The 11,582-nt window shown below is 36.9% G+C and overlaps 1 long non-coding RNA gene across 1 annotated transcript; it reads right to left on the bottom strand.

Moving 5' to 3' along the window:
- Window positions 1–1,100: 1,100 nt before the first annotated feature.
- On the bottom strand, window positions 1,101–8,312 carry LOC137167152 (uncharacterized). The gene is made up of 3 exons (XR_010924025.1): window positions 8,214–8,312; window positions 2,567–2,735; window positions 1,101–1,520 (listed from the first exon to the last, which is right to left on the bottom strand). It is a non-coding gene; the product is annotated as an uncharacterized lncRNA (long non-coding RNA).
- Window positions 8,313–11,582: the final 3,270 nt, after the last annotated feature.

Genomic DNA, 11,582 nt, shown 5'->3' with positions numbered 1-11,582 from the left:
CTGACCCTCAGGCCAGCCCACGGATTCACCTGTGTGCTCTAGTATCAGCTCTTGATCTCATGGCGGCTAGTTCTGTTCTTGCTCTGACCGAGTCTGCTCTGTTCTCCTCCACTAATCTTTTGGAACCAACTCTGGTCTGCTTGCATAATGCATATGCATTTATAATGAACTCCTGCTGCCAGCGCCAGATTGTGACCTTCCCGTTTTCATGTGAAGGCACCTTTTGGTCAGAGTTCTTGCTGCAACTAATTCAGTATTGTGCTCTTGTAACCGTTGTTTGTTAACCCCTCTTTGGGAATCATATCGTCATGGTCATATATCCCATATATGGAACCATTTGCCCCCAGTGCTTCTATCTGAAGTATATTGACAATAGATTGTAAATTTCAAGATAAATGCTCATAATAGAAAGTTTCACATACGCAGGTTACTTGAGAAACAGTTTCTATTAGGCAAGTACTCTTTACCCCATATAGGTAAACATAGCCATCATAAGCGGGTTATTCCCCTAATTGCTGAATAGCCTCACTGACATCCATTAGGGTAGCATCTATCTCCTGAACCCATTGACTAACAGCCTTGCTCTGAGAGTTGTTTGTTTCTTTTCTTCCTGGCTCAAACTGCTCTGCTTTGAATTCCTACCAGTCAGTTGCTGATGTATTAGGTTAGGGTTAGGAGAATTCTCACAGTCATTTTGAAAATATCCTATTTGCCCACAGTTAAAACATAATGGATTTTTTCTGTTAAATTGCTGTATTGCTTGTCTATTAAATTCTTTGGTCTTTGAAGAGTGAATTGTGTATCTGAAATGGGCATTTCAGAGTTTGGCTGGGTCATCTGCAGTCCCACCAACCGCTGCTCAGCCCACAGATATTTCTCCTTTACATCTGTTTTAGTGACTTCTTCACGAGTGCTGGAAGCATTTTCAGATGCCTTTATCAACTGAAAACTACTCCTACTTAATGGCCTTCCTTTTTTTTCTAGTTCTTGTCAATGTTTTCTCTTTTTTTTAATTGGAGTGTTCCCTTTCAATGGATCTCACCACAAAAAGGAGTGTGGCATAAGAAATGCTCCTTTTTCTACCACTAAAGTTAATCCCTTTTATTAAGAGTGTATTGAATAATGTTTCAAGCCAACAACCATGGAAAAATTGATCTTGTATATAAGAGTCCAATTCAGTATCTTTTACGCCACCAGCTTCCATAATTTCTTGGGCTAATGTGTGTAGTCTAGTCAGGTATGCAGAAGGCGGTTCTCTAATACGTTGGTAAGTCTCAGAATATTGAGCCTTAAACTCAAATTTATGAAACTTTCATATGCCTTCTCCAAAATACCAAAGCATTCTTCAGAAGATGCCTTGCTACCAGCTCCTAAAGCCATGTTCAGTGAAGATGGCAATAAACTTCTAATAATCTTCTTTCCTTTGACTTTATCAGAAATCTCACTGTCTTCCATCATCTCTTTGGCTTGTGCTCATCAGCTAAGATAATCTACTTTTCCACTGGGTCTGGGTGAATTACCTGAAAAACATTTCAGTGTAAATTTTACATCAGTCACAGTTTTACTGGCAGATTTCAGCACTTGCTCTAACAAAAGATGTTACATATTGGGAGGGAGAAGCACAGCAGGAGTAGAGGCTCCTACTGGACCTCTGTCCATAACAGGTGTAGTGTCTGTTAACCACTTAGTCTGTCTATCACTCACAGGTACAACCACAGCCCATGTTTTAGTCTTCAACACTCTGTCAGAATATACAGAGTATCCCTGATCCCTGCACTGAGGTACTCTGGGCACAGAAACAGTGGATATAAACAGCAAAACCTCAAAATGAATAGGAGTTACATCCCATTTCTGCCATAGCTTCTGCAACACACAATTCCTCCCTACGTGTATGACAGAAACAGGGTCTTCAAATTCACAAAGAATCATTACTTTGTTTTTTCTTCATCCTCCTCATATTATTCACATGACCAAAGGTCCCATCAGCCCTCTTAATTTCTGCTGTACAATCACTGACTAAAATGGTCCTATAGGGATCTAACCCAAACTGTGTACAAGTTTCCATGAACTTAACAATATTACTACAGTGTACAAATTCAATACCAATATTCAATAACACTGAATTCTTTTATAACTAACTTCTACCATACCCTTCAAAAAGAAATCAGAGGTGAGCTCTGAGCAATCCTCAAGTCCCTGTTTGTTCAGGCACCAATTTGTAACCTGTGGGTGGTCTAGAGTTTACTTCATTGCCCTTCTCTAGTCCTAAAACCCTAACTCCCATCAAAAAGTACCTGGAGTCTCAGAATTCAGTCTCTAAAGATTTTCAGCAAGGATTGGACAAAATCAACCTCCTCACATTCAAGCCCCAAAAAGAACAAAATAAATGAATTTAATTAAGTACCAACTTTATCAAATCTTTCTTTTGATAAAGAAACAATAAATAATAATAATTTCATTTTGTATAACATAATTATTTTATAAGCAGCATACAGTTATACATAAACATACATAAAACAAATTAAATCTAAACAGGTCAGTCCCCAAAAGCTTAGGTTGAGTTCACCTGAGTCTCAGTGAGAGTCTTTGATCACCAAATCTATACAGTCTTCTAAGTCAAAAGTGACATCTTCTCTCCACTTGCTTGTAGAAAATTTCAGCTGGAATCCATGCAGACGCCTCCTTCTGCTCTGCTGAAATCACTGTTAGCTAGTCAGCTAACAATTAACCAGCCACTGAGTTAAGTATATAGATTTTAAAAAAATGTTACAAGAAAAATACAAAACTGAGAATAACAAAGTAAATGACTCTTTCACCATTATCACATTTAAATAAAAGAAAAGTTGGTGAATTATACTAGTTGAGACAATTTAACTAAAACAGTTTGGCTAAAACAAACAACATTCAAAGTATACAAATAAAATAAAATAAATTGTTTTCCTCCCAATTTCCTCCGTTCTGTAATTAACACTGCCAAGGCTTCCCTGTTGAAGGGTTAACAATATCACTACCCTGCTGCAAAATGCTTCAGAGTCAGGGGAAAACAACCTGCTTTCTGTACCTGGGCTCAGCTTCTCCTAACCCACACAGGGCACATGGCCTTCTGCAAAGCAGCTGCCCTGACTACTTGCCCTCACGGAGTTTGGTACAGGAAACCTATTGAGCATACCAAAAACTACCAAATCCTGTTCCAGAAACTTCTGGATGTGGAGTGCTAATTGTGCATTGGCGTAGTAACAATGACCCACACAACCCTTTCTTCCCCTCCCCCTCACCCTGGCCCATCGATCTCTTAAAGAGGCACATGGATTACACTCTCACTTCCTCTACTGCCTTCCATGCTAAGGGGAAAAAGTAATACTGTTCTACATTTTTAAATGAGAGAATATTTGAAATTCCTGGACAGTGACATGGTGTGGGGGTAAGGGAGCACGCAGGAGCAGGAGGGGGATGTTGCATGTCATCACTCCTTCACTTGGATACCCATTAGATGTTACCTTACTATGTAGGAACCTACAAATTATTGCCATTCTACAAGCTTTATGACAGTGATGCCCAGCATAGGGCCCCCTTTCCCTGTTATAGTTCATATCTTAATCTTATTGTTTCTATATTTGGATTTCCTGAATTTGAATATTTCTGACTTTTTCCCTACACAATAGGATGTGGTTACATGATTATACTATGCCAACATTTTAAAAAAGAGTACAGTTGCCAACAGCTGCATAGGTGAGATACCTCACCACAGTGTTAACCTGTCATTTGCTTAGGAAATGTGTGAAAAGTGAGGGGTAAAAATGTGTTATGTATATATGGAATTTTTCAATGTGACCACTGTAATTTAACAGCAGTAATCTGTCTGCTCATCTTTTCTCTCTGCTTATCCAGATCACAAAATCATCATGTGGTTTGTCGCAGTTCATCACACTTGACAGGCTTTGTTCAAAAGAGTCAGAAGAATGAAATAATTGGTGGTGGTGGAGGTCAGAAATGAGGTGCATTGATAGAGCAGAAAGCAAGAAGTGTTTACAGTGTCTGCCTGTAATTATGCCTTATTCAAGTCTGTGCTACTAGTTCTTTATTTTTCATCCACATTGTGTAAGGTCTTTGACAAAAACTTATCCTGCACTACATTTATTATGTTACTAGGGAAAAACCCCTAAAGAAATGTGCACTGAAATAATTCCCACTACTGAGAATATTATTGTTAGTAGCCAGGAAATGTATTATATCTTATTGACTAAAAACAGACATGCTTTTCCCCAAAAAGAATGGATTATCTGAGTGTCAGAGATTTGAAAAATGAAAGGACTTACTGCCACCCTTAAAGATAAAACTTTTACTTCTATATGGACCCTTTGGGACGTTATGAAGCACCTACTGATTGTTCCAGAAATATTTATATAAGATATAGTTAATCCCTTCTGGTCTACTACTTTGCTGCATGCGCTGCACTGGGTTGCCTCTTTGTTTTATCATGTATTCCAATAAAGGATTAAATAAAGGAAGGTCTTTTGGCAGAACAGTGCTACATAATAACTGAAAATAAATCTGAAATTTTGAAAAGAAAGGTTAAAAATAGCACCGGACTCTGGAAACAAAAAGGTGTGGTTTACTGGAAAAAAAGATATTTTAAATGCTTAACATTTCCAATGAAAAGGTCTTATTTCAAGACAATCCGTCTCACAGGCCTTCATGGTATTCTCTACCATCTTTCTTATAAAGGAAGCACTGATAAAATGCATGACACTCCTTTATCTTGAACTGTACTGGGAGGGTCTTTCCATCTTCATCAAATTTTTGTTCTTTCCAAATGTTGTTTGCACCAGGAAGGTCAAAGAATCAAAATAACACTGTTCCCAAATGTCTGCTGGGATTTACGTACATATCTAATCAACCTTCACTTTCCATCAGGGTGAAGCGTTTTGTGTGTTTGTTTTTTACACAATTTAAGAAATGTTCTTGAACCTTTCAACCTTGTAACAATTCAGTGTATCAGGAGGAACCAGCTATAAATGTTTAGAGCTGGCAAGTATCCAAAAGTCAAATCAGGACTTGTGGGGAAACCAAAATATGGAGACTGTTCGTTTCACCAGTACATGTTACATTTGACTTAGGTTAATCATTTATTTAAATAATACTTTATACAGGTCTGTTTTGACTGTGTTTGCAAAGAAGATTCATTGGAAATATTCACTGCAGCCCTTCTTCCTGAATATCAAACTATTTTGTCTAACAAGCTTACAGGATTTGAAAGTAAAATGTAAATATTAAATATCATTAACATTATTCACTGCATAAAGTCTTAGGTGCTTTACAAAATTCAAAATATTTTTCATTCCTTCTGCTATACCTTTTCAGCCCATTATGCCAATTCTTTTTCTAAATCTTAAAAAACTTTTGATGATTTTTCTATGCTAGGTGAACAAATTTTTGCTGGTGACAGCCTTGACCTCTTTAAGCTGCATTTCCATAAAATGAATCTAACTCTATTGCTTTTATGTATTTTAACTCATGGTAAGGAGGGTGTGTTCACTCAGCAAAGGGAAGGTAATTAGAAAGTGAGTCATTGCCTATATGAAACCATATATTTTCTCATCCCTGATTAAATGCAATACAATCTTTATCTCTAAGGGCCTGATCCTGTAATGAGCTCAGTGTGGGTGTAACTATATCCCTGTATGGAGTACCATTGACAGGTAGGCCTGTCTAGTTTTTACTTGAATATAATCTGGTGCAGACAAATGGTTCTCAATACAAGACTGGGGCTTATGCTTCCAGTATGATTCAGGCCCAGGTAAGTTAAATGGTGTCAGATATTATGTGCTCACTATATTTTGTAAAGTGAGTATATATACACCGAACCCTGCAGAATATTATTCAGGAGAGCCCTTGGGACAACTTGACTCCCCATGTGATCTGTCAGAGAGGATCCAGCCTGTCCCATCACAGCAAGACACTGCAGGATAATCAACAAAACTTTGTAGTCACTAGCATCAAAGGCAGCTGACAAAGCTAAAACAAATCAGCATGGATATCTTATGTGTCCATTTCCAGATGGAGATAATAAACACACTATTTTCCTGTACTTAAACCCACTTCTAAAACTAGATCAAGATGTAACTGGAATTATTCCAACACCACCTTCTCAGTAGTCTGATGATAATTGATTATGGGAGTCATTGTGAGAAAGTAAGTATGGACTCCAAAAATTATTTTTACGGTCTCATTTTAGACATTAAATATCTAGATCCATATCCTTAGCTTATGTAAACTGGCCAAGCTCAGTTGAGTCAGTGAAGATATACCAATCTATTCACATTGACGATATGGTCCGTCATGTCTTTCTAAGCACAGAAAAAGAGAAAAATGTTGCCTTAATTAACATAATGTGAACTCTAATATATATTTTCAATACATGTGCACTATATTGGATCCAAATGTAAAACAAGTATTTGAGAAATATATTATGTTTCAGTATGGAATGTAAAACTCAGCTGCATTACAAACTGATTCCAAATTTCAGACAATTTGATCTCTTAACCTTCAAAACTAAAGTTGACATGCCCTAAATAACACCTGTCTCTTAACTTTATTTGAATTTTCCAATCAGCTAGCCAGTGGAACCTGTTTTCATACATCTGATAAACAAGTAAACCTCAATCTTTACAGCTAATGAAGGAGAAATAAACTCCCTGAAATCCCTGTGCCAGGAATAAAACTCTGAAATGACAATGCAACTCTTAGTTTCCTGAAACCTTATACTAACCAGACAATTTGGTAAAACAAAACATTTTCTTTGCTCCCAGGCCAAAGTTATATTAATAATACTTCAACTTGGTTCTCTAAAATAAATACCTGCTAAAAGAATAAACCAGTTAACAATAGTTCTCTGTGCAACAAGGTTTCTACTCTCCTTAATTTTAATTAAACATAGGGTTTTTTCTTGCTTGTTCAGTGAATTCTCTGTTCTTGAATTTCCATTTCCCATATGTATTTAATATATAAGAGTCAGGAAAAGTCACCGGCAAGCCCAAAGCCAAACTCACCACATGCAAAAAAGAATGTGAAAGCTTAACTTAATGTCCATGGTATGCTCTGTATGATTTGTATTTCACAACTCCAAGTTGACATATTACATTTGCTTTAATGGGTTTTATTTTCACAGGGCTGGAGGTGGTCCTTTTTAATTAGTATAATGAACAAACAGAACTTCTCTCATCTCTTACTTTTGTCTGTAGAAAAGTTCATTAAAACGAATGCATTTATCTTGTTAAACAAGAACACTTGTTCCACATTAACCCAGATTTTGTTGCATACAGGAAGTAGCTACAGAAAAATGAATACTCAAATCAAACTACTCAACTGCAACTTCATCTGATTTTTAAAATCCCTTTTCTTGTTCCCCAAAAATGCTGTTCAGCTGGTCAATATATGAAGTAGGGGTAGCACTCTTTGGCAAGAGAGTGTGAAGAACTTTGATTTGTTAAACGAGGCACAATTTCTAGCATCTTGCTTCCAGTGGGAGAGCAAGGAATAGACTCCAAGTCTCCTGAGTCCAACTCCTGTGCTCTAGTCATTAGGATATACTGCCTCCCTTCTCTCATCCCTTGCATAGCACAATTATTTGTACCTCCAAGTCAGTGATTGTTGAAGCTTTTTCTAGAAGGTATCACATTTCTAGTACACGAGCATCACATCAGCCACAAATACTTTACATAGCAAAATTTGTAGCAAGTCATCATTTTAGCATTTATCCCTTTGGTATTATAGAGGGATTTATAGGTTTGGGGTTTTTCCTCAGCATAACCTCCTGTCGTCAATATTACCCTTTACTTCCATAGAAAAGTAAGTGTGCAATATAATTATTTATATTTTGCCAAGGCACTGATTACCTTGTCATTTCCTTACATAGCTTTCTAATGGGGATAATTCTAGTGATAAAGTAGTAGAGAAACTAGATGCAAGATTAGCAGATGAATTTTGGTATTAGATATAGTGTAGAAGTTGGATAAGAAGTTCATTTTCAATAGGATTATCACTGATACATTGCAAATATTAAGTCAATGGAAAATCTAAGGGATTGGCAAGAAGTGGGGGAGATAGAGAGAAAGAATGAGAGATTGTCTTCTTCTCCAGACTTCCCTATCTTCCAACAAATTTTAAAACTGCTGGTCCCAGTTGCTCTTCCAACCCCTGGCTATAACTTCTACCTTGTATTCTGGTCCTAAGTGACAAGTTGCTGAAAGTGCATACGATTGCAGAGCTCCTGGATCACACTGGTACTTTTTCACTTGTCTGGGTGATGATGGTTGCCTCCAGGAAGAGATACCAAAGGGATACTGATTTGTTCTTCATTAGTTGATTTCAGTGTGCACTGCAGACTCTGGAGCAGCTGTTGCACATTGAAGAAACTTGTAGCTAAGGCCTGTTAACATCATTAACATCTCTCTCATGACACTGAGCATAAAAGTGAGAAATCCTGAAGCAGACAAGGTATAAACAAGAGGTCAAACTGGTGAATATAAATTATGAAATTGCCCCTGAGGTATATCCATATGAACAACTCAGTGCATATTGTAAAATATGGATAAATTAGTTAGCCAGAAATTATTATACTACTACTGCATGAACCAGGATGGTATTACACTGACAAAATCACTAATTATTCTAAATGATACCAATATATGGGGTCAAATTATCAAAACTTAAGAGCCTAAGTCAGTGCACCAAAATGCATCTACTTATTGCACTTCTCTCAGTGGTCACACAATGACCTATGATCACACAATATTTACATTCATGAACAGGCAGCTAGGAGCTAGCCAATGCTGTGATAAGTGCAGTAAATGACTGCACAAATGGAGGTTCATAAGTGGTCACACATTTTTTTCAAACAAACCTCAAGCCTCTTGTTAGGAAAATGTGGCCCATGTGTACAAGCAGGTTAAATGATGGGTTTAGCATCATGAACATGATAAGCCTATTACAATCACACAGATACATGTCTTAAATATCCTACAGTTGGGTAAGGCTAGTGGAAAATCTTCCTTCAAAACGATCTACTTTCCAGTGGGGAATTTTGAGTTTTAGGTTTAAAAAAAAACCCGATCATTTTGTTCAAAAACTGATCATTTTTGGAAAGAAAGCTTTCATTTTTTATTTTTTGTTAAAATGTTAAATTTTTTCACAGATAATATCGATGAAACTTTTTTGTTATTATTATTGTCAAAATTGTCCCCAGGAAAACAGAAAATAAAACAAAACTGTTTTCCAAGCATCTTTACCTGTGTGTAGTACTATCAAGATGACATGGACATGATGTAGGTTGGATTCTTAAATCATGCAGGCTTGATCTTTCAGTCTGTAAATAGTGACTGTAGCCTCTGGCAACTTTGCCTGTATAAGGATTGTAAGACTGAGGCCGTTTTATCCAAGACTTTGCTAAAGCCAGCTACATGGCACCTGCCCTTTGGATGACTTATTGAAAAGCAACTGAAATAAATGTTTTAAGTCATGCACTAATTTCTTTTTCACAATAAAATGACAGCTGAATCTGTAATAAAGCTAATGACCAATCTCTAAAATGTGCAACAAAGAAGAATCTTCATTCACTTATAACATTAAGGAAGCTTAAATGGTCATGGAGTATCAGGAAAGTAGATTTCCAACTTCCAGAAATATATTCATGAAAATAATGAGAGAGAAACCACTGGGCTTCCATTAGCCACATTCAATTAATCAGATTCTGAAATAAAGATATAATTTGTTATCCATATGGTCCAGAAGCTTTCAGAAGTTAAAAGTTTAAACTGCACCTCTGCCCTAAAAGATGCAGGGTTGGTTTTTGGTTTATTTTTTTTAATTATTGCATGTATGCAAGACGCCTCTAATAGCTGTAGATTAGAGAAGCTTTTGAGTGAAATATTTTCTGGAGTGATTTGTTGATTGCTTTTTGTACTGCTGATGCCCCATTTATGTTTTATTCAAACCAAACAATTGATTTCTGTGATTGCGGTCATGGGGTCTCCAAGGGACTGCTCTTGTTCAGCTCCCACACACCCTTATTCATGTTTTGGATCAAAAAGTATTTGGAATAGTTCCTGTCAAGTGTAGGGGCTTTGTCAGTCCCCTAACCAGTACAGAACAAGTATTCACACCAACCCACGTACCTCTATGTGAGAACTGCCCCACAGTGATAACATAAGACCTGGTGTTCCATTATTTTTGACCTTTTGATAGTCATTCAGACATGTACAGAGTGAATGCAGTGTGGTGTAAAAATGCTACCAATCTGATTTGGATGCATTTTTCACCTATATAGCATTCATTTTGCACAAGTGTAAATGATTTCACAAGGTGCAAAGCAGTGGAAATTCAGGCCCATAATCTAGATATGCTTAGAGAATGGAATTGACCCCTGTGGAGTGAGTCAGCATGAGGGCTATGTACCATTAGAGTCCCACTTAAGTCAGTTACAGATCAGCTGGGTCTTTTGCATAGAGTGAATGACACTTAGAGAATAGTACTATCTAGGGCTATTGTGTGATTTCTATTTTAGAAGCTAAATGATAATCCTTTGACCACTGACTGCATATTTAGATTGTAAGTTCTTTGGGGCAGGGACTGTCTTTTCATTTTGTGTCCATACTGTGTCTAGCAGAGTAGATTCCTGACCCATGACTGAGGCTCCTAGGTGTGATGGCAGTACAAATAACAAATAGTAATAATAAAATAACAATAATTAATAATAGTATAGGAAAACATCTTTTCTTCTAAGGTAGCTTCCTTACTATTAAAGGTATACTGAGTTTCTAATTTATGGTCCAAATCTGCTGTTTCAATCCACTTATATCAGCAACCTAATGCTGACAATGAGGTAAATTGTCTAGCTTCTCTTTGCAAGACTACTTAACTTTGCAATATTGTTCACAAATAGGTACTTCTAAGGCAAAACAAAGTGGGCAAATTCTTTTTCTTTTTCATGTGAAATGATACGACACAGTCTTTTACATCATGCGTCTTTGGGTGATTTCCCAATTCTCACAGTAAATGCAAAAGTTTTATCCTGAGCTATGTTAGCTTCTCTCCTTTACAGTTCAGTTGGTCTTATTTATAGCCCCATTGTCTGTTAGAGGGGTTGTTTGCATAGAGAAAGCATATCTATGTTCTCCACACTTTTCTGATGCACTTTTGCATACTGACTGCAAAACAACCTGTCCATTTGGCATCTAGAATTTTATGTTAACTCTGCATGTTGTTACTTAGTAGTGCAGGTCAAGTACTGCTTTCTCTTTTTGGCACATACCAGCAAACAATAGGTGGTGAGAAAAAGCTATGGAATCAAAATTGTGCATCAATTCTACGATCGGAGTGTAATTCACATGAAATAATTTTATTTTTTGATTGAGTGTGCAAACTTTTTCAGCAATATAGAGTGAGTTTGGGCACAATTTAGAGAAGGCAAGAGTACCAGGGTTTGGGGGGGATTATCTTTAATGGAACATTAGAAGAAAAAAAGACTTTTTAAATTCCTAGCTGAGTTTTGTCAGAACAAGTTAATAGGATAATAAAATCTAAAC

The sequence above is a fragment of the Emydura macquarii genome, unplaced genomic scaffold (genome assembly GCF_026122565.2).
Source record: "Emydura macquarii macquarii isolate MOO-44397 ecotype Brisbane River unplaced genomic scaffold, CSIRO-AGI_Emac_v2 contig_2897, whole genome shotgun sequence".
Lineage (NCBI taxonomy): Eukaryota > Metazoa > Chordata > Testudines > Chelidae > Emydura > Emydura macquarii.
Note: the sequence above shows the minus strand (reverse complement) of the source record. Positions and strands in the feature narration are given on the sequence as shown.